The sequence below is a fragment of the Schistocerca americana genome, chromosome 2 (genome assembly GCF_021461395.2).
Source record: "Schistocerca americana isolate TAMUIC-IGC-003095 chromosome 2, iqSchAmer2.1, whole genome shotgun sequence".
In the NCBI taxonomy this organism is placed as follows: domain Eukaryota; kingdom Metazoa; phylum Arthropoda; class Insecta; order Orthoptera; family Acrididae; genus Schistocerca; species Schistocerca americana.
Window position 1 is genome coordinate 247,381,647 of NC_060120.1, and position 19,451 is coordinate 247,401,097.

At 42.1% G+C, this 19,451-nt stretch overlaps 1 protein-coding gene and 1 non-coding gene across 3 annotated transcripts in view; both read right to left on the reverse strand.

The window, feature by feature from the left end:
- The window catches only part of LOC124595519 (adenylyl cyclase 78C-like), a 736,208-nt gene that overhangs the window by 463,987 nt on the left and 252,770 nt on the right, over nucleotides 1-19,451 (reverse strand). The window lies entirely within an intron of this gene.
- Nucleotides 16,420-16,492, reverse strand: Trnaa-cgc. Its single transcript has one exon. It is a non-coding gene; the product is annotated as a tRNA-Ala (tRNA).

Consider the following 19,451-nt stretch of genomic DNA (forward strand, 5'->3'; position numbering starts at 1 on the left):
GGTCAACCACTACGATTTTTACCCTCCACGCTGCCCTCCAACACTAAGTTGATGATCCCTTGATGCCTCAGAATATATCCTACCAACCGATCTATTCTTCCAGTCAAGTTGGGCCACAAACTCCTCTTCCCCCCCCCCCCCCACCCCCCCCAGTTCTATTCAGTACATCCTCATTAATTAGGTGATCTACCCATCTAATCTTCAGCATTCTTCTGTAGCACCACATTTCTAAAGCTTCTATTCTCTTCTTGTCTAAATTATTTATCATCCATGTTTCATTTCCATACAAGGCCACACTCCATACACATAATTTCAAAAAAAGACTTCCTGACACTTAAATCTATACTCGTAGTTAACAAACTTCTCTTGGTTAGAAAAGTTTTCCTGGCGATTGCCAGTCTACATTTTTATATCCTCTCTACTTCGACCATCATCAGTTATTTTGCACCCAAATAGCAAAACTCATTTACTACTTTAAGTGTCTGATTTCCTAGTGTAATTCCCTCAGCATCTCTTGATTTAGTTTGACTACATTCCATTATCCTCGTTTTGCTTTTGTTGATGTTCATCTTATATCCTCCTTTCAAGATACTGTCCATTCCGTACAACTCCTCTTCCAGGTCCTTTACTGTCTCTGACAGAATAACAATGTCATCGGTAAAACTCAAAGTTTTTATTTCTTCTCCATGGATTTTAATTCCTACTCCAAATTTTTCTTTTGTTTCCTTTATGCTCGCTCAATATATAGATCGAATATTGAATAACATTGGGGATAGGCTACAACCCTGTCTCACTCCCTCCCCAACCACTGCTTCCCTTTCATGCCCCTCGACTCTTATAACCGCTATCTGGTTTCTGTACAAATTGTAAATAGGCTTTCGCTCCCTGTATTTTAATCCTGCCACCTTCAGAGTTTGAAAGAAAGTATTCCAGTCGACATTGTCAAAACCTTTCTCTAGGTCTACAAATGCCAGAAACGTAGGTTTGCCTTTCCTTAATCTGTCTTCTAAGGTAACTCATAGGGTTAGTACTGCCTCACGTGTTCCAACATTTCTGCGGAATCCAAACTGATCTTCCTCAAGGACGGCTTCTACCAGTTTTTTCATTCGTCTGTAAAGAATCCGTGTTAGTATTTAGCAGCCGTGACTTATTAAACTGATAGTTCTTGCTCACCGGTCGAAACAATGCCCCAGGAGTAGAGAATATTCCATTAGAACTACTGATAGCCTTGAGAGAGCCAGCCATGACAGTACTCTTCCATCTGGTGAGCAAGATGTATGAGACAGGCGAAATACCCTCAGACTTCAAGAAGAATATAATAATTCCAATCCCAAAGAAAGCAGGTGTCGACAGGTGTAAAAATTACCGAACTATCTTTATAAGTCATGGTTGCTAAATACTAAGACGAATTCTTTACACATAAATGGAAAAACTGGTAGAAGCCGACCTGGGGGAAGAGAAATTTGGATCCCTAGAAATGCTGGAATACGCGAGGCAATACTGACTCTAGGACTAGATAGGTTAAGGAAAGGAAAGCCTACGTTTAAAGCATTTGTAGACCTCGAGAGAAAGCTTTTGACAATGTTGACTGAATACTCTCTTTCAAATTCTGAAGCTAGTGGGTGTAAAATGCAGGGAACGAAAGGCTATTAACAATTTGTACAGAAACCAGATGGCAGGTACAAGAGGCGAGGGCATGAAAGGGAAGCAGTGGTTGAGAAGGGAGCGAGACAGGCTTGTAGCCTATCCCCGATGTTATTCAGTCTTTATATTGAGCAAGCAGTAAAGGAAACAAAAGAAAAATTTGGAGTAGGAATTAAAACCCACGGAGAAAAAAATAAAAACTTTGAGGTTTGCCGACGACATTGTAATTCTGTCAGAGACAGCAAAGGGCCTGGAAGAGCAGTTGAACGGAATGGACAGTGTCTTGAAAGGAAGATATAAGGTGAAAATTAACAAAAGCAAAACGAGGATGATAGGATGTAGCCGATTTATATCAGGTGATGCTTAGGGAATCAGAGTAGGAAATGAGACACTAAAGTAGTAGATCAGTTTTACTATTTGGGGAGGAAAATAACTGATGATGTTCGAAGTAGAGAGGGTATAAAATGTAGACGGGCAGTAACAAAAAAGCGTTTCTGAAGAACATCGCGTTTAGATTTAACTGTCAGGAAGCCTTTTCTGAAAGTATTTGTATAGAATGTAACCATGTATGGAAGTGAAACATGGACGATAAATAGTTTATACAAGAAAAGACCAGAAGCTTTCGAAATGTTGCGCTACAGAAGAATGCTGAAGATTAGATAGTTAGATCACGTAACTAATGGGGAGGTACTGAATAGAATTGGGGGGGGGGGGGGGGGGGGGAGGAATTTGCGGTACAAATTGACTAGAAGATGGGATTGGTTGGTAGGATACGTTCTGAGGCATCAAGGGATCACCAATTTAGTATTGGGAAACTTGGAGGGTAAAAATCGTAGAGGGAAACCAAGACATGAATACACTAAGCAGATTCAGAAGGATGTAGGTTGCAGGAATTATTCGGAGATGAAGAGGCTTGGGCAGGATAAAGTGGTATGGAGAGCTGCATCAAACCAGTCTCTGGACTGAAGACGACTTCAACAACATCATGAGGATGCAAACTAGGATTGCTTCAGACACACGCTGTAGCAGTCTTGAGCGTCAGTTACCTCTGAGTTCGGACATGGTGAGTTGGTATTAGAAAAAAAGAAGCCTTTAAGGTAACAAAGACGCCGTTGACAACACTTCAGTGAGTTTGAAGCACGACATGTAATAGGGTGACAAGAAGCTGGATGTTCCTTCTGCGATACTGCAGAAAGACTTGGCAGGAATATAGCCACTGTAGACGATTAGTGACACCGGTGGGCAAGAGAATATACTGTCGCAAGATGACTGCCACGTGAGATTAGCGAGAGGGAAGACCAAAATGTTTGGCGTATGGCTCTGGCGCATTGACTGCGGCTGCAGCAGCAACTCGAGCAGCAGTTGGCTCAACAGTGACACAACGAACTGTGAAAAATCGATTACTGCAAGGAAAGTTCCGAAGGAGATGCCGTGCAGAGTGCTTTCCACCGACCCCAAACTACCGCCATTTGTGATCTCAGTGATGTCATACGACAGCTCAGTGGAGGGCAGGGTGGGGGTTTGTTGTGGTTTCTGATGACAGCTGGTTCTGCCTCGATGCCAGCGATGTTTTCGTTAGAAAGGGGCCACTTGAGACCTGCTGCCAACCTGTCTGCATGCTAGACACACTGGACCTACACCTGCAGTTATTGTCTGTGGTGCGATTTCGCATGACAGTAGGAGCACTCTCGTGGTTATCACACGAGGGCCGACTTCATATTCCTACGTCTGTTGATTCGGCCTTTGTGCTGCCATTCATGAAGTGCATTCCAAGGAGTGTTTTCCAACAGGATAACGGTCGCCCACCATTGTAACCCAACACGCTCTACAGCGTCATCCACAACAAGCATTAACCGTCCGTTTATTGACCGAAGAAGTATAACAGACATTGAAATGCTGCCCACAAACTGGTATCCGGAATCTGTTCATCTGGTCTAGCGGTTCTAGGCGCTGAGTCCGGAACCGCGCGACTGCTACGGTCGCAGGTTCGAATCCTGCCACGGGCATGGATGTGTGTGATGTTCTTAGGTTAGATGGGTTTAAGTAGTTCTAAGTTCTAGGGGACTGATGACCACAGACGTTAAGTCTCAAAGTGCTCAGAGCCATTTCAACCATTTTTATATGCATCAGAGTGCATGCATGTTTGCGTGCTTACTTTCAACATTCTGGCGGTTATAGCGCTCATTACTGTACCAGTATTTCATATTTTCAGTGGCTTGTCTTGTGCCTGCATTGATCTGAGATCTTGCAATATTAATCACTTAAATATGTTTCGCAGACAAATGTATTCTCGAAATTTCATAGCTTTACATTAATTATCTCTTTGTATAGCGATTTTTTTCAAACATTGTATTAGCGTTTACTTTCTTTCCATTCACGAATGGAAGAATGAGTCTTTTAGTTCCGTATTTTCCATTATCCTGACAATGTCTAGTGGAGGCTTTGGCGCCGCGCGGGATTAGCCGAGCGGTCAGGGGCACTGCAGTCATGTTCTGTGCGGCTGGTCCCGGCGGAGGTTGGAGTCCTCCCTCGGGCATGGGTATGTGTGTTTGTCCTTAGGATAATTTAGGTTAAGTAGTGTGTAAGCTTAGGGACTGTTGTCCTTATCAATTAAGTCGCATAAGATTTTACACACATTTGAACACTTTTTGGAGGCTGTAGCATTGATGTATGAACTCTACCAAGAACTTGTTAGATAAAATTAATAACATCTTAATGATGACTAGGAATGCCAACCAAGGGAGATATCAATATACAATCTAGACGTTCACGCTGTAGAGCGTTAGGTCTTTATAACGTCGCTTTTGAGGAAGGAATAAGGTTGTGGTATTTATCAAACTTGTACCGCAGACGATATTATCCTCTAAACAATGAAGACGTTGTGTATTCATGTTGTATTCGTCCATATACTGAAGCAATGCTAATCGTTGCAGTTAGGTATTGAAGTAAAACCGAGGATGAGGACAGACAATTTCACATTAAGAAGTTTGTAAGCCAAGGTTGCCGATCATCATTATTTTTCAGCTCATACATTGAAGACTCAGTGATCAAAGGACCTAAGGAATTGACAGAACATTTATCACGTAGTATGGCTTAAGGATATACAAAACAAAGATGAACATCGTGAAGAGTATCACAAGGGACATCGACAAGTCTTGCCACTCTCTTACAATCCAAGCCTGTTGTTCATTTTTACTGAATTGTACATTGCATTTTTAGATTTGAAAACCAACTCCAGACGTTTGTGACATATTCACCCAACAATCACGCAAATAGGAAAATGTGATGGACAACGAAGAAGGCATCGACATTCTGAGTTATATTTGATAGCTTTTTATGTTGAAACGTACAGTATTTGTCTAGTTTGATGTGAAATATTGTTATCAGGATCATTCAGTACTGAAGCATGTGACAGAACTTTCTTATGTAGACATTTTAATATTTGGAGAGCGCCAGGAACGTATTCCCATTTTAATATTTGTTCTGTCACTTTCGGACGATTAATTTTTCAACGTCTGGCATTTTAATGTAGAATGTTACAACCACTGGGCAACAAATGAGATAACAGTGTTCAGCTTAAGAAGAAGGAAGACTAATTTTTCGAAACTCGGATTATTACCAGTAAAAGGCTTTATTACAACATCTGGGCAATAAATTAGATATCAGCCTTCAATGACTGAAGAAGGAAGATTAATCTTTCGAAATTACGAACATTAACAACAGATGTCTTTGGCAGTGAGAGACATTGTTTCCTGAAATATAAATTAAAGTCAGTGTGCAGAAATGTGAATAAAAATAGACTACAGAGATTAAATAGTGCGGTTTTAGTATGTTTACCCTCTTCTCTCTCTTTTTTCCTCTTGCTTCCTAGTTTCTATGCTGCTCCTCGTCCTCGCCTACCGCAGTTTCTGTAAAAGCGCATTTTTATCTTAACTGTAGCTAAAGTATCTAGTAGTAACAGTGATAATAGTTCATAGGTACACCACATTCGTAGTGTGCACGTCCGATGTATTGCTTGTCGATTGACTGCGGGTGATCTGAAGTGGATGACTAAGACTCTGATATAACATAGCGTCGAAAACAATGTGTCGAAGTAAAATTCGTAAACAAGATCAAAATTCTGTCTAGTAAGGGGAGATAATTTCTTCACTCCTTTTCAGTTATGTGTTGGAGCAGTAGTTAGAGCCAAGGGAAAGTAATTATCAAAGAGGATAAGAGTATGAATTCAAATTACTTCCCAAACTGAAAGATGCAGTCTCACATTGTTCGGATTCTGCCAATGAATATGTACTCCTGATCGATAACAATGTTTCCGTAAAGTACCAAAAAGGCAGCGCAAAGTAGGACTACAGTGTTCCTTACACAAAACATGGTGCAAGGATTTGTTGAATATCAGAATGGATGCCCACTGATTGCAACAGACACAACACGTTGTGATATCACAGGGTAGAAGTGTCCAACGGTGTGGCCTGGAAACCATCCGAAACTTGTTGAAGTCACCGGAATTGACGGCCAATACCGACAAAGCAGCAGTATCGAAGCAAACATAGTGTGTTAGCATTACGCACTCACAGGAAAATATAGCGGAAACAGATTATCTTTTGTTTTGTTTGTACTTTTCGATGCAACAACTTTGATTTTAAATAAAATTTTGTCAGGTAACAAGAGTTCAGAAATTCAGTATTTATCCAAATCAGACATTAGATTCCGCATCCTATTTCCAAGCCCCATCCGACGTGAGAGACCCTGATTATGACTGGGACGTAAAGATGAAGAGTTGCATAAGTGCGTAGACATCCACAACCAGCAGTTGAATAAAATCCTTTGCGATAAGGCTGCAATATTTTTTAACACTAAAAATATCTACAAAATGTCGACCGTCTTTAAATCGGTTCTGTTCTGGGCAAATTGCTGGGATCTGATGAGGGGCGTCTCTGTATACCATCACATTTCGGTTGTCATGTGACATCAATATTTTGTACTATCACTGGACAGTCCAAAGTCAAGGTACTTTTGGAGTGGCTGATTGTGTGAACGACTATTACATGTGTTGTACTAGCAGCTGGCTGACAGCCAACAACGAATTGTGGTTCTGAAGATGATTGCTGCAAAGATGGTCGAAACGCTTGTCTCGCTTAACAGTTGTTGTCAGTTATAAAATGACACTTTAAAAATGATTACATTAAAAAAATGTAGTTAGCTGGAAAAGAATCACCTAGTCGGTAAAATGAGAACGAAGGATATTGAGAGAAATTTCATGCAACAGGTAGGACGATAAGTATGTTTAGATAAGAGATTGTATAGGATGAAAAAAAGAAAGAAAAAATCATTAGAAAAACCTGATTGCGTATCTACGTTCCGATGACCAGCTGAATAGCGCTATTTGGATTGTTCATATTCGGAAAAAGAAGAAAGCAAGACAGTTCCTAGAATGTAAGAAAGAGCTCAGACAGATTGGTATCCAGGGAAACGGAATCAATCACAGTGACAAAGTGAGACGGGTGGAACGAAGCTGTCGAAGTTTGAAAGAGAAGGGGCTCTGCTGGAGGGAGAAAAGAAGGTTCTGATTGATTGATTCAGCAGATATTGGCAGGATGAAAAGCTAAGCTCTGGTGGTTAGACGCAATTCGTAGTGCCTACATTCGAACAGAAAAAACGGAAATTCTTTAAAAATGTAAAAGCCCTAGCGATAGATGGCATGAAGATTTTTAGATTAATTGTGAAAATCGATCTGCAGTAGCCTCTGGGATAGAGGTTACGAAAAGTAAAACGGCTTAGTTGAATTTTCTTGTGGAGCGGTTTAATTCGACAAGTGATTGATTTAAAATAAAATCATGATCATACATATAGAGACGGTATATGATTCGTTCAGTTCTACACGTAGTAGAACTTCGGATACCGTCATATCTGGTATTTGCACGTGCCTTCCCTCCACGAACGTAGGCCTAATGGGTTGCAGTCGCTGGCCATCCTTCGACTATGATACAAAGAGTCTAGAATATACTACACTGTGATGAAGAGAAAAGGTTGGGAACGAACTTTAAATCCCAGTAACTTTTCAAAACGACGACGGATAATCTCCACGTATGCATTATCTTATTCAAAAGTTGTGAAGTTTCAGATGTTCCTTTTCCGTCCTCTGTGCGTTTCTTTTCCGCGTGTTTTAAATTGCTTACAGTGTTCCAATTTTTCCACAACTTTTCTGTTGTCTCCGTTTTTGAGTTCTTGCGGCTACAGCTTCTGCAAATTCTTCATTACATCATCTCATTCTTCCTAACCCGAGTGCTTTGTTTGCTGGCGTACTGATTTGTCTGGCTAGATTTTGCCAATTGACACTTTTAGTAATTGTTACTACGTACTGACATTGTTTTATTTCTTTTTGTGTTACTGCAAGTCCATCAAATATATAACCGACTCCCATAAAATTTTGCCACACACTCCCCAAAATTCTACTATTACACATTGTGACAGGCACTCAGGAAACGATAGGACACGACCGAACAGCTGCTTTCCAGTAGTTTCGTATACCAAACACATAAAGTAGCCGCACAGGAAAAAAAATGTAGCAGTGAGATCCGATGATGATGCTGGCCTGCGGACAGAAATACACTATGTGATCAAAAGTATCTGGACACCTGGCGGAAAATGACTTACAAGTTCGTGGCGCCCTCCATCGGTAATGCTGGAATTCAGTATGGTGTTGGCACACCCTTAGCCTTGATTTTCCATTCTCGCAGGTATACGTTCAATAAGGTGTTGGAAGGCTTCTTGGGGAATGACAGTATGCTGCACTCAAGGGAGGTATCGAGGTTGGTCGGTGAGGTCTGGCTCGAGGTCAGCGTTCCAAAGCATCCCAAAGGTGTTCTGTAGGATTCAGGTCAGGACTCTGTCCAGGCCAGTCCGTTACAGGGATGTTGTCGTGTAACCACTCCGCCGCAGGCCGTGCATTATGAACAGGTGCTCGATAGTGTTAAAAGATGCAGTCGCCACCCCCGAATTGCTCTTCAGCAGTGGGAAGCAAGAAGGTGCTTAAAACATCAATGTAGGCCTGTGCTGTGATAGTGCCAAGGAAAACAACAAGGGGCGCAAGCCCCCTCCATGAAAAACTAAGTACTGTTCAGTGAGGTCACAGACATTAATAGCCAATTGGGGTGTTGTACCGGCGTGTTTAAACCACACACTGTCGTTGACAACAGGACAAACGATCTCCCGCAACTGTGGCTGCATATCTAGGATGGACTTTATGTAGCGCGAACCGTTCAAACTGGATGACAGCAAATAAGGTCATATTAATCTTATGAAATACAATCCTCGTATTACGTTAGATATTCATTTCGTACCACTTGATTTCTTACCTCAAAATACTAATTTTTCCCTCCTCTACAGGCTTCATAATTATGAAAATAATATTTTTGTGTTTGATGGTCAATTAATGTATCAGAATTATGTAACAATAGCAAAGATGACTTCTCTTAGGGGAAATTTCGTAAGTATCCATAATGGCCAATTCATTGGCCGTACGTTTCACATCTGTGTTTGTAGTTCTCGCACTCTCTGCCAGAAGCATCAAGAGATATTATTTTGTGCAGTTGAATCAGCAAAAACAAGTAAATTTTTAATAACGGCTATATACTTTTAGAAACCAATTTTCTAGAGTCCACCGCATAGTCAGCGGGTGCTACGTCTTTTTCAATACCTCATATCCAGTGGTTGTTTGAGCTTCGCCGAAAGCTGAGGTCACCTGTAGATGCCGATAGTAAGACTGGAGGTGCGTGTGTAATCAGTCCAAAGAAATCGTCAAAGAGCACTAGTCTCGAATAATTTGCTAGTTGAAGTGATTTATCACCTCAATGTTCTGTACAGCAGGACGACTTCTGTACAGTACATGTTTCTGGGGATGGCCGTTTAACAACTACATTCCAAGAACCACCGTATGGTGTGTGGTTGAAAGTGAGTCATGGAAGATGTATAAGAATAGAATCAGAACTTTTGAGGCGTAGTGTTAAAGATACTGAAAATTATATGGAGTGACAGGCACTTAATTGTGATTTGCAGAGTATCCACGTACATTTAGAAGGTAAGAAATGATGAATCAACGAGGAAAAGTAGAAAAAGTGTGAAGAGGAGACAAGATAATATTACGCAAGATACGAGGAAGTAACTTCCATAGCACTAAAAGAAGCTATAGATGGCAAGAAGATTAGAATATATGCAACAAAAAACTGAGGACGTTGTTTGAAAGTACTACTGAGATTAACAGATGGCGTAGAACAAGAAAGCTTGATGGACTGCTTCAGATCAGTGAGAAGATACTGATTAAAAATCGAGTAGCGACGGCCACAGAATAACCGACAAATATCGTAGTAATGGTGATGTGAAAACTATTTCGGAGACTGCATATGCTGTGATTATTATGGCACGCAGAAGGCATTACCTCCAAGGAGAAGTTCGCTACTCTGAATCTACAGCAATCCGTCTTCAGGCCACAAGTGGCCCATCGGGACCATCCGACCGCCGTATCATCCTCAACTGAGGATGCGGATAGGAGGGGCGTGTGGTCAGCACACTGCTCTCCCGGTCGTTATGATGGTTTTCTTTGACCGGAGCCGCTACTAGTCAGTCGAGTAGCTCCTCAATTGGCATCATGAGGCTGAGTGCACCCCGAAAAATGGCAACAGCGCATGGCGGCCGGATGGTCACCCATCCAAGTGCCGGCCACGCCCGACAGTGCTTAACTTCGGTGATCTCACGGGAATTGGTGTATCCACTGTGGCAAGGTCGTTGCCCTGAATGTACAGGGGTAGACCAAAATATGGAAACATTAGTAAAACAATACATCCCCGGGCATAATACGGTGTAGGAAACACGTTGGCATTCAACACAGCTTCTAGTCGTCTCGGAATGGATAAATACTGGTCCATATACGATTTTCAAGGGAATCTTATACCATTCTTCCTGAAAAATAGTGCCAAGATAACGCAACGATGATGGAGGTGGATAGCTATCAAGCACGCGTCTCTCCAAAGCAGACGACAAAGGCTCAATAATGCTGTACTGGGCAGATGAGATGCGACAATTCATTCTCGTGCTGACGAAGCTAGTCCTGGACGATACGAGCAGTGTGAACCGGGGCAATGTCGTCTTGTAGCGCGGCATCATCATTTGGGAACAAACAATGTACCATGTATGGGCAGCAATGCAACGTTGCTTAGCAACCATGGGGTCCATGGAATACTACGATAGGACTGCCCAAATTGATACAGAACACACATTTTCGCTCTTGGGACGCAAAATCGACCAGATGTTGAAAACAGTGCGAAACAATACTCATCAGACCAAATGACTGTCTTCCACAGCTCCATAGTATTTCTTATTTTTGTGGTTTCGGCATCACGTCTTTTTGTTACGGGCATTTGAATCGCAGATGAGTGGTTTTGGAATTCCAGTTCGCCTTCAATCTCCAGCTTTTGGAGTTCCCTTCGTGTTGTTTTACAGTGATTTTTGCAGCCGTAGTCCTCTTATTTTTGTTCACAGTCCTCTAAAATCACCGGTTGCCTCGATCACACAGCACACTCTTTTGTTCGCATTGTGACTTAGCGGATGACGTTTTTCCTCTTTCACTGTATGCTGTATTTTTGAATGTTCGATTCGGTGCCTCTTGAAAGACCCAAACACTTCGTGTCCCTTGGTTACTGAAGCACTCACTATAGGAGCTCCAACAATTTCCACACGTTTGAATTCATTTACCTCCAGCATAAACCACTCACAACTACACACAACACCTATTCTTATCACTACTGACAACTGCAACATATTGAAAACATTGCACAGACTTCGTTCGTGGTCAAACTCAATAGGCAATCTGAATGCACCATGCAATTATATATTTATTTATGTTTCGGATCCACTGCGAATCCCTGCATCAAGCGTCGATCCTTTCTTGGTCTCGCTACAATTTTCTAGCGTTCCAGCTTATCTGTACCGAAAGGCATCATTCCCGAAGAGGCCCATGAGACTACTGGCGTTATCCACTTGCTGATAGTCGGTCGAGACTGTTTCGAGAAATAAATTCATGTTAACAAATATGGCATTCAATCCAGAAAATGTTTCCCAATTAGAATGAAAGTTAAACAGGTCACAACACGGTGTATTCTCCGAAAGCGTTGGTTTGTGTAACGAAAGCTCTAAGCGATCGTGCTTAAACTGGCACGGAGAGGAACTAATTGTGTTACGAGGCATTTAGCTGCAGTGCTTTGGTTCATTATCTCGTCTGTGGATAATTACTCAGTGAAGAGTCTATAGTACTGCTCCACGCGCACAGACCACTTGTTACGCATTCACTGAAATTACTGTAACCGTTAATTAGGAGATTGTTTGCAAATTAATGCAGATCGAAACTCTGTGATAGCCAATATCGAAGAGAATCACTAGGTGCGCTGCCAAAGCGATTAAGAGTTCCATCCGCACAGAATGTACTGCACTATTCAAAACTCAACACATGGCAATGAAAAAGAAAAAAGAAACTTACAAATGAATATACAACAGATGTACCACTATTTATTGTTGTAGACAATCGATTTAAATCCACATCAGACTATCTTCGATTCTCAAACGCAACTCAGCTTCGCTTTATCGCCGTTGCAATAATGCAGTAACAACTGACTTCAAAACGCGAGAACAGAACGCACAAAACCGTCTCCGATGATGACTGAACGTAAAGATTGCGAATAGTTATTGATAGTTAATGGAAGAGTCTTCTGTAAGTTACAATACGTAATGCAGCTGTGAGACTGCATAGTTGAGCTGCTTTTGAGACTCGAGGATAGTCGACGTTGTACCAAAATCGACTGTCTTTAATAAAAAGTGGTGACACAACCGTTTGTTTTGTAATGCAGTTTTTAACCGCCCTAAAAGCTGTTCAACACCCGTTCATACAAAGTATTCCAAACCAATAAGTCTTAGACCGTACAACAGAAATCGTGATATTAATAGAAAATCGATTAAATTAAATAGATAGAAATGAAGAGATTTTCTTGCTGTGTCTTCACAGAGAACATACATTTCTTATTGTTTTTCAGTCTGAAGACTGGTTTGGTCCAGCTCTCCATTCTATTGAATTTAGTATAAGCCTATTCACCTCCTGTAACAACTGCAATCTACATTCGTTTGAACCTATTACTGTATTCATTGCCTGGTTTCTTTCGACACTTTTCATCCCCCACACTTCCCCCAGTATCAAACTGACGTTTCCTTGTTGCTTAAAATGTGGCCTATCAATCGATTCCCTAACACTTAAATTCCATTTCTTCCGAAATACTTTTATTAATATACCCAGTTTGCATTTATTTCCTCTCCACTTTGGCCATCATCAGTTATTTTGCAACCCAAACAGCAAAAGCCATCTACAACTTTTAGTTCCTGATTTCATGATTACTTACTTCAGCGTCGCCTAATTTAATTCGACTACGTTCTTTCACATTTGTTTCACTTTTGTGGATGTCCATCTTGTAGCCTCTTTTCAAGATACTATCCATCCGATTTAACTGCTACTCCAAGTCCTTCACTGCCTATGACAGAATTACAATGTCATCAACAAACTAAGTTTTTGTCTCTTCTCCCTGATCTTTGATCCCCTATCCTTATTTGCCCTCAGTTTCGCCTATTGTTTGCCCAGTGTACAGACTCAATAACAACGAAGACAGGCTACAACCGTGTGTCGCTCCATTCTCATCCACTGCAACCCTTTTGTGTTCTTGGTTTGCATCTCTTTAACCTATCTTCTAAGATAAGCCATAGGATCAGTTTTGCCTCGTGTGTGCCCCCATTTCTCCGAAACCCTAACTGATATTCCCCGACGCCAACTATACCAGTTTTTCAATCCTTCTGTAAATAAATCATATCAATATTTTGGAAACATGGTTTATTAAACTAATAGTTCGGTAACATTCACACTTGCCAGCACTTGCCTTCCTTGGAACTGAAAGTATTACATTCTTCTTGAAGGCGGTATACTACTTGCATCACGAAGATATCATAAGCAAGTGTAGTTCACACACGAAAAAGGTCTCGCTTCGGGAGATTTCCGAGTATTTTTTTAGCGTCTGGGATGCTTATCATGTTGGCCTAAGTCTAAAGACAGGGATGATTCAAAGAAGAGGTACACTTTTCGTCACAGACTTGTTTCGTCAGTGCGAGTCACCGAGACGCTAAACAAAAGAAAAAAGAAAAATAACAGAGAGCCTCCTCCGCTCTTGTTATTCCGTCAGCTTACGTTCTCATTTGAGTCAGGAAACGCACTATACCATCCTAAATAAATCTCGAGTTTTGACCAAGACAGATAACAGAAATTCCATTTCATACAGGCAGAAGGCCTCCCTCTTATTTCCCAAGTTCCATCGACTAATGGAACATAAATGGGTGGGGAGTGAATTAATCTGATGCAAAAGTATGTTCCCATAATATAGTCTCCTACTTACGGAGTGCATATGTAGATGCAATTGTAGACGTAGATTAATTCTCCTCTGTTTACTCTGTAATACTGTACCACTACGTAAGTCTATTAAGTTATGAGATGAGTATCAAATGGTTCAAATGGCTCTGAGCACTATGGGACTTAACATCTGTGGTCATCAGTCCCCTATAACTTAGAACTACTTAAACCTAACTAACCTAAGGACATCACACACATCCATGCCCGAGGCAGGATTCTAACCTGCGAACGTAGCGGACGCGCGGTTCCGGACTGTAGTGCCTAGAACCGCTCGGCCACTCCAGCCGACAGCAAGAGAAGGCACCTTGACAGCTGTAGAATATTATTGCAGACCACATACGTTCCTTCACGTCTGATACCTTCCTCGACAGCGACGGCAACTTGCAACGTGAACTACCAGTATCACAAGGCTACAGTCGTGCTGTAGTGGTTTGAGTAGGATAAAGAATTTACGTTGATGACTTGGCTATGAAATTCGCATGATGTGAACCCTACGGAACACACGTAGGACCCATCCAAACCGTTGGCCCGTATTTTTCGAAAACTGGATGCCTTATAAGTAGACATACGGTGCTAATACCACAGAAAGCTAACAAGGACTTGTGGGGTCCCTGCCATGCACCACCGCTGCTGTACTGCGATCCAAAGCTGAACCAACATACACTACTGCCCATTAAAATTGCTACTCAACGAAGATGACGTGCTACAGACGTCAAATTAAACCGACAGGAAGAAGATGCTGTGATATGCAAACGATTAGTTTTTCAGAGCATTCACACAAGGCTGGCGCCGGGGGCGACACCCACAAGGTGCTGACATGAGGAAAGTTTCCAACCGATTTCTCATACACAAACAACAGTTGACTTGCGTTGCCTGTTGAAACGTTGTTGTGATGCCTCGTGTAAGGAGGAGAAATGCGTACCATCGCGTTTCCGAAACTGATAAAGGTCGGATTGTAGCCTGTCGTGATTGCGGTTTATCGTATCACGACATTGCTGCTTGCGTTGGTCGAGACCCAATGTCTGTTAGCTGAATATGGAATAGGTGGGTTCAGGAGGGTAATACGGAACGCCGTGCTGGATCCCAACGGCCTCGTATCACTAGCAGTCGAGATGACAGGCATCTTATCCGCATGGCTGTAACGGATCTACAGCCACGTCTCGATCCCTTAGTCAACAGATGGGGACGTTTGCAAGACAACAACCATCTGCACGAACAGTTCGACAACGTTTCCAACAACATGGACTACGAGCTCGGAGACCATGGCTGCGGTTCCCCTTGACGCTGCATCACAGACAGGAGCGCCTGCGATGGTGTACTCAACGACGAACCTTGGTGCACGAATGACAAAACCTCATTTTTGCGGATGAATCCAGGTTCTTTTTACAGCATCATGATGGTCGCGCCCTGTTTGTGGACATCGCGGTGAACGCACATTGGAAGCGTGTATTCGTCATCGTCATACTGGCGTATCACCCGGCGTGATGGTATGGGGTGCCATTGGTTACACGTCTCGGTCACCTCTTGTTCGCATTGACGGCACTTTGAACAGTGGACGTTACATTTCAGATGTGTTACGACCCGTGGCTCTACCCTTCATTCGATCCCTGCGAAACCCTACATTTCAGCAAGATAATGCACGATCGCATGTTGCAGGTCCTGTACAGGCCTTTCTGGTTACACAAAATGTTCGACTGATGCCCTGGCCAGCACATTCTCCAGATCTCTTACCAATTGAAAACGTCTGGTCAATGGTGGCCGAGCAACTGGCTCGTCACAATAGGCCAGTCACTACTGTTGATTAACTGTGGTATCGTGTTGAAGCTGCATGGGCAGCTGTACCTGTACACACCAACCAAGCTCTGTTTGAGTCAATAGCCAGGCGTATCAAGGTCGTTATTACGGCCAGAGGTTGTTCTGGGTACTGATTTGTCAGGATCTATGCACCCAAATTGCGTGAAAATGTAATCAGATGTCATTTCTAGTATAATATATTTGTCCAATGAATACCCGTTTATCATCTGCATTTCTTCTTGGTGTGGCAATTTTAATGGCCAGTAGTGTACAGTTAAGCAGGTGGTTATAACGTCATAAATGTTTTTGAAGACATTTGTTAGTTAGTTAGTGTTTTGTTAACGTCCAGTCGACAACGAGGTCATTAGAGACGGAGCACAAGCTCGGGTTAGGGAAGGATGGGGAAGGAAATCGGCCGTGCCCTTTCAAAGGAACCATCCCGGCATTTGCCTGAAACGATTTAGGGAAATCACGGAAAACCTAAACCAGGATGGCTGGAGACGGGATTGAACCGTCGTCCTCCCGAATGCGAGTCCAGTGCGCTAACCACTGCGCCACCTCGCTCGGTGAAGACATTTGCTAACAGCTGTTAAATATACCTTGAAATGCATGATAATACATTAGACATACGGAGTGATTCAGCTGCTCCTACCTATGGTCTGATGCAACCTGCAACACCTTCAAAAAACAAGCACGAGATTGTATTCTCTCGCTAGCCACGCGCGAACCATTAGTCTTACAGAAAAAATGAGGACACTTTTGTAGTAAACTTAACGCAGTAAAAATTTTTTTCTGTGAGATGTTTTTGCTGAAGGCCAATATTTTCTAGATACTCAAGAAAAACGCATTTGAATGTCACTTTTGTACGTTTTTCTTGAATAATTCGAAAACTTTGGCCTCTAGCGAAAACATAACATTAAATTTCCTACACAAAGGACCCGCTCATTTTTTCTGTAGGACTAATAGTTTGCATGTAGAGAGTAACAGAATAATTAGGAAAACTCGTACTTCAAATGTGAAGATATTACGGGTTGAATAGACGCCAGATGTGGTGGCAGCCGACCGCCATGTATAGACAGATATGGGTCATGCATTTCATAAAACGTAACACTTGGCCTCCTGTATCAAGGGGTGATAAATGCGACAAAATCGTACGGTGAGCTTGTACACATACTGCCAGAGGTTGGGAAAAATCATTTACAAAGTCCTGATGATAAAAAGAACAGACAAGTCCGAGAAGTATCACACAATCTGCTACACAGCTCATGCTTCCTAGTTGATGACAAGAGGAACTGAAAAAAAACTGAGAATCGTTTACTTGACGATTTAGTTGCCTAACGTAGTCAAAGAGAGCGTTATTCCTCAAAACATATCTTCTAGCAGCAAACGCAAGTACGAGGGTTGCCCATAAAGTAAGTTCCGATCGGTCACGCAATGGAAACCACAGCGTAAATCAGAAAACGTTTTATCTGCAATTGTTAGCTACAACTTCCAGCCACTGCTCTCCATAGTCACCACTATGACTTAGACATTTGTCGTAGCGTTGTACCAACTTTCCAATACCCTCGCCATAGAAAGCAGCCGCCTGTGCTTCCCGCCAATTCTCTACGCTCATCTATAGGTCGTTGTGTGTGCGAAAATGTTGTCTTCACAGCCACTAGTTAATGTGACCAGAGATGAAACACAGAGGGAGCCAATTACGGCTATAGTGCGGGTGATCAAACACTTCCCATCGAAAACTCTGCAGGATCATTTTCATTGCCCCTGCAGATTGCGACCGAGAATTGTCACGAAGTAGGAACCGTATGACAGTTCTGTAATGTGGACTGCATAACATCAGGCAAAACCTCTGGCCAGGACCTCATACTTGGAGGGAGACACTATTTTCTACGCATCTTTATGTGCTCAACATGCCCTCAGAACTGAAAGGAGCGAAGTGATGCAACCGAGAGGCATATTAGAGACACTGTCGAACACATATGTACAAAGCTTTATTAGAATTATCACAGTGGTTTCCATTTCTTGACCGATCGGAACTTACCTTCTGAACAACCCTAGTATTCATTCGATCTGGAGCAGTTGCACTGAGATAAATCATGAACTGTGGAAATATCCTAAATGAAAAGAAATTTAGCTGAAAATCAAGTAAACTAATGAGAGAACAGAAAGTTCTTCATAGAATCATCAAAGAAAGGAAAATACGAAAACCACTAACGAGGAGAAGGGTAGGACGATCGAAGACATCACGAAATAACTTTCATGATGCTAGAAGGAGAAAAACTTTTAGGGCCAGTCAGAGATAAGTATTTTAAAAAAAAAAGTAACTGAGGGCGTTTGGTGTAGGTGCTAATATACTACTATGAGATGAAAAAGTTTGCAATAGGGAGGATATTTTGATGAACTACATGAAACTGGTCAGAAAATGGATTAAAAAATAAAAGGACCGTAAGGAGAATCGTGGAGGGTACACGTTCCCATATTCTTCTCCCTTATTCTACAGCTGTAGTACATATAACCAAAATATTAATATTTTCATCGGAGAGCGGGGATGATATTTTTCATTCCACATTTAAAAATTAATTATTTGGAATACGAAGGACGCCATTCCAGTATTAAAGTCCAGTATTAAGTCCGTCTTACCTTCGCTTCGATCGAATGAATTTGGAACATTCCTTTGACATGTCCTCACACGCACGAGGGTTGCCCAGAAAGTAATGAACCACGTCTTTTTCTTCAACAATTCTTTATTGAATATAATGAGAAATACACACATGAAAGAATCGTGTTTTATCTACATGTCCTATTTTTCCACCTAATCTCCACCCCGTTCTATTGCCTTCCTCCAGTGCGAAAAAAGGACGTGTATGCCTTGTTGATACCAATCCTTGTCCTGTGTGAATCACCTTCTATCGTCCTCAAAATGTCTTGCACGAATGGTATCCTTTAATGGCCCAAACAAGTGGAAGTCCTAGGCGGCTAGGTCAGGTGTGTCGGGTGTGACATTCGTGGATGGTCTCCCCGACCGGTGCAAATCGTGGAGCTCCACCGAACCGCCTTCTGATGACCTCACACTCCGTGCCCTTCAACCAACTGTATTTCTGTGGACAGTCGATGCTCCATAGACTTTGTACAAGCATTTGTGAATATTCCCTACAGTTTCTTTCTCTGCGGTGAGAAATTCAATGACGGCTCGTAACGTACATGACCTACAGACACCATTTTGAAACTGGTCTGCAGCTGCACAATCCGTCAGAAGTGACGGAAACTCGGCGCGCTTACTCAGGAAACTGCAGATAATACATATATAATGATTCGCATTCGTAACATTGTTTTAGGCTGAGAAAAAAAAGCGATGCATTACTTTCTGGGCAACCGTCGTATATAATACAAGATGTTTCACAGTTGACCTAGCCCCATTTTAGGTCACAAAGTGTACTGAATTACGTGATCTGGATAAAAACACACAAGTTTATAGTGTATGCTATTCTTTTTTCGAGCACAAGCAAGGAAACTGCTGAGGGAA